Consider the following 4853-nt stretch of genomic DNA (forward strand, 5'->3'; position numbering starts at 1 on the left):
CGCCCCTAGGGTCACCGGTCCCGGCCCCGCCCCTGCCCCGGTCAGCCCCGGCCGGCCCCGCCCCGGTCCTGCCCCCGCAGCGCGCGGACCCGGCTCGCTCTGGCCCCAGCCGCCCGAGGGCCGGGCGCACCCGCTCTCCTCTCCTGCTGCCCTGACCCGCCGCCTCCCTCCCTCCTTCTCTCACCTGCGGTGGCGGCTGGGAAAGGCTGGCCAGCAGCCTGCGGTTGCCTGTCCTCTCAGGGCTGGAGAGAGTTAGCGGGGATTAGATCAAAAGAGCCCAGATGACGTGAACTGTTGACCCCAGGCATTAGCAGAGACGAGGCCTCAACCTTTTTTGTTTGTTTTGTTTTGCTTTTTGTTTGTTTTTGGGGATACACAGTAGGTGTATATATTTATGGGGTATATGCCATATTTTGATACAGACAAACAATGTGTAATAATTACATCAGGGTACATGAGGTTTTCATCACCTCAGCATTTATCCTTTGTGTTACAAACAATCCAATTGTACTTTTAGTTATTTTTTAACTGTACAGTTATTATTGACTACATTCACCCTGTTGTGCCACCAAATAGTAGGTCTTATTCATTCTTTCTATTTTTTTCTACCCATTTACCATTCCCACCTCCTCCCACTCCTCCACCCCTGACTACCCTTCACAGCCTTTGGTAACCATCCTCCTACTCTCTATCTTCCATGAGTTCAATTGTTTTAATTTTTAGCTCCCACAAATAAGTGGGAACATGTGAAGTTTGTCTTTCTGTGCCTGACTTATTTCACTTAACATAATGATCTCCAGTTTCATCCATGTTGTTGTGAATGACAGGATCTCATTTTTTTATGGCTGAATAGTACTCCACCCTGTATATGTACCACATTTTCCTTATCCGTTTATTGGTTGATGGACAACTTAGGTTGATTCAAAATCTTGGCTATTGTGAACAGTGCTGCAATAAACATGGGAGTGCAGATATTTCTTTGATACACTGATTTTCTTTCTTTTGGATATATACCTAGCAACGGGATTGCTGGATCATGTGGTAGTTCTAGTTTTAGTTTTTTGAGAAAGCTCCAAACTATTCTCCATAGTGGATGTACTAAGGAGCTTAAACAACTCAATAGGAAAAAATATAATAATTCAGTTTAAAAATGGGCAAAAGGCCGGGCACAATGGCTCACATTTGTAATTCCAGCACTTTGGGAGGGCGAGGTGGGCAAATCACTTGAAGTCAGGAGTTGGAGACCAGCCTGGCCAATATGGTGAAACCCTGTCTCTACTAAAAGTACAAAAATTAGCTGAGCATGGTGATGTGTGCCTGTAGTCGATGCTACTCCAGAGACTGAGGCAGGAGAATCGCTTAAACCCGGGAAGTGGAGGCTGCAGTGAGCTGAGATCTGGACTCACTGCACTCCAACCTGGGTGACAGAGTGAAACTCCATCTCTAAATAAATAAATATAAAAATAGACAAAAGACCCAAAAAGATATTTTTCAAAAGAAGACATACAAATGACAAACAGGCATATGAAAAGGTGCTCAACATCATTGATCATCAGAGAAATGCAAATCATAACTACAATGGGATATCATCTTACCCAAATTCAAATGGCTTATATCCAAGACAGGCAATAACAAATGCTGGCAAGGATGTGGAGGGAGGGGAACCCTCATACATTGTTGGTGGCAATATAAATTAGTACAACCACTATGGAGAGTAGTTTGAAGGTTCCTCAAAAACATAAAAATAAAATTACCATATGATCCAGCAATTTCACTGATGGGTATATACACAAAAGAAATCAGTATACCCAAGATCTTTTGATAAGAGATGGAAGGACATTTTCCTCAAGACTGCATGGGCATGGTGGCTCATGCCTGTAATCCCAGGGCTTTAGGAGGCTGAGGTGAATGGATTACTTGCTCCCAAAAGTTTGAGACCAGCCCGGACAATAGGATGAGAACCCCATCTCCACAAAAAATACAAAAATTAGCCAGGCTTGGTGGCTGCGCACCTGTAGTACCAGTTCCTCTGGAGGCTGAGGCAGGAGGGTCACTTGAGTCTGCGAATTCAAGGCTGCAGCTAGCCCTGATTGTACCACTGCACTCCAGCCTGAGACACAGAGCAAGACTCTATCAAAAACAAACAAACAAACAACCAAAAGCAAAAAACCCACAAAACAAAAAATGCAGCCTCTGAATAGGGAAAAGACATTAAAAGTATCGAGTGGGTGAAAAATTCAACATTGAAACCAGCATCCTAGCCTGCTGTGGATAGACTAAGTACCTGACCTGAATGACTGGGTGGTTTAGTAAAATGTGGGGTGGGGAGACACTGCTTTTTTTTTTTTTAAGGTTTCTCAGTTACATGACTTTACCCTCCAAATCCTATTGACTCCTTAGTCTTGGATCCTTAGACTCCTGGAAGCAGGTTGGGAGAGATTTTAACTCCTTGTATTCACTGATACCTGGTTTCTAAAATATTAAGGATATTTGGCCAGGCCTACGGAAGATCACTGGTTTTCCATCTCTTAAACTTCACATATCCTGGGCTGCATGCAATGTTTCCTACTAGAGCACTCCTCTCACTTTCTGCATCCTCTGGGACTGATTCATTTCTATTCTGGATTCTCACTTCCCTCCTGCAGGTTAGGTGTGCTTGTTACTCACTCCTAATGACCTTGCTTCCTCTGTCATTACACTTGTGACTACCATTGCTTGTGCATTGGCCTCCCCTGCTTGTCTGTAAGCTCTGTAAAGGCAGGGACACCAAGCACACAGGAGATACAGAATAAATGTTGCTGAATGATGTGCCTGTGACAGTCAATGGTTAAGGCACTCCCAGCCATCAACTCTTTAATGAATTTCCCTCACTAATCCTTTCCTTCTAAGTCTGCAGGTTCTTACATCAAAGTTAATATCCCCACATATCCTCTCATCCCCAAACCTTCATCCTACCTCTTGAGCAGAGCCTTCTCCATAGTCTTCATAGTTGCAAGTGTATAAAGAGGTCTAGACCTAGTTGCTCTTGTCTGAGCTCTGCCGTAGCTATCTTAGTGGTCTTAGAGACCCTTGATCTCGCTGTGTCTCAGATCAGGGCTGGTTTATCCATTACGGACAGTGCCCAGGATCCATGATAATTTGGGGGCCCACACAATGGGGGCAGAGAGAAAAGAACAAAAGAACATTTAAGTCAAAGAAAGTCTTGTAATATATAATTTTAATGTATTGGTCTTTGTACCAATGTAGTCACTGACCATGTTGAACTTTACCCAAGTCCTGTGATCCTGGAAAACATGGAGGGTTAAAGGAACCCTCCCACCCATTAGTGTTCTAGAAAACAGCTTATACAAGGAAAGATCCTCCCATGTGACTTCGATAAGACTTGCTGATGCCAACCTTGTTTTTTTTTATGACAAAGCTGAACATAGACGCTCCACCGTTCCATTCTTATGCATCATTAATGATTAGCTGAACTGCTTCACCCACTGACCAATGTGGACAAAATATCTGCTACCTTGACTTGACCCAAGTTTAGTTAGAATTCTCTCTGTCCCCTGGCCCCTGAGCTTTGACCTGCCCTTTGCCTGAGCCATCATACAACCCATCCTTAAGAGCCCTTCCTGAAAATAGGGTGATCATAGGGTAGAATTTTCTCTTTTCTACCGTAAGATCATTCACCCTAACTCATCCCACTTTTCGACATCCTGTTACTTCCAGCATTGTTTATTCTTTCCTAGAAAAGACCTTTTCTGCCTAACCTTTGAGAGGTTTGCATATCTCAGGATTAAAGTTTTCTTCCAATTGCGATAGTCCTCCTCCTCCTATTGAAAGTCACTTTCTCTCCATTGCAATACTGCTTTAGAATAGAAGTCTTTGCTTACCCAAGTCTGTATTTTTAATTCGATATTGTAAGATATAATTTTTAATATTGTTTATAAATGAAGAGGCCTCCCCAAAGCAAAAATGCCCGTTAAAATCATAATGTGAACCTGCCTCGGATTCCTCACTGTTAAATGGAGAAGCTGAATTAGGTAGACCAAGATACCTTTTGCCAAAATTAATGAGTTCAGAAGCACAATTATGTGCTCTTGGTTAGTCAGGAGGAAGCAACTGACAGAATGACACGCCCGCCTCATTTGTTATACCATCTTATTCATTGCTACTTCTTTGACAGGACTCAGGGCTGTTCCTGTGCCTGGCTTTTGGGATAAAATAGAGGTCTCCAAGGCTTCATTTCTGAAAGTTCCAGCACACAAATAATACCTTTGATTGTGTACCAACCTATATGTATTTCTCGGGTCCTGACACAGTGGATATTGGTTATAGCAATAGTTTGTCCCTTCCTCCCTCCATTTCTTATTTTCTTATTCATATAGTATATGATATTATAACTGAAAAACTTCCATAAGTTCTAAAGTAAAAACAACATGATATGCAATTTGATACCTCACCCATTGAGATGAAATTTCATAATTTCCCCACTTCTTTAAGAAGAGCTCACTTTGTGCTTGCTTCGACAGCACATACAGTAAAAATGGAATGATACAGAGAAGATCAGCCTCTGCCTTGCACAAGGATGACATTCAAATGTATGAAGCATTCCATTTTCCAAAGTGAAATAAATCATAATTAAAAAAAAAACCTAGAGGATTGGACTTTTAGTATAATTTGTTTTCCAAGATTAAATATACATTAAAATAAATATATAGAAGAGGAAGAGAAAAATATTTATCCCAAACTATAGCAATCTAAAACAACCTTTAGTATCCTTTTTTCAATGTATTTCTTTCTTGCCTCTTTGAAAAAGTACTTGTTTATGTATTTGTAATGTTATACAGATACAATTTATATCC

General features: G+C 41.7%; 1 non-coding gene across 1 annotated transcript; it reads left to right on the plus strand.

The window, feature by feature from the left end:
* Window positions 1-4504: 4504 nt before the first annotated feature.
* Window positions 4505-4611, plus strand: LOC112628238. Its single transcript, XR_003120399.1, has one exon. It is a non-coding gene; the product is annotated as a U6 spliceosomal RNA (small nuclear RNA).
* Window positions 4612-4853: the final 242 nt, after the last annotated feature.

The sequence above is a fragment of the Theropithecus gelada genome, chromosome 7a (assembly GCF_003255815.1).
Source record: "Theropithecus gelada isolate Dixy chromosome 7a, Tgel_1.0, whole genome shotgun sequence".
NCBI classification, from domain to species: domain Eukaryota; kingdom Metazoa; phylum Chordata; class Mammalia; order Primates; family Cercopithecidae; genus Theropithecus; species Theropithecus gelada.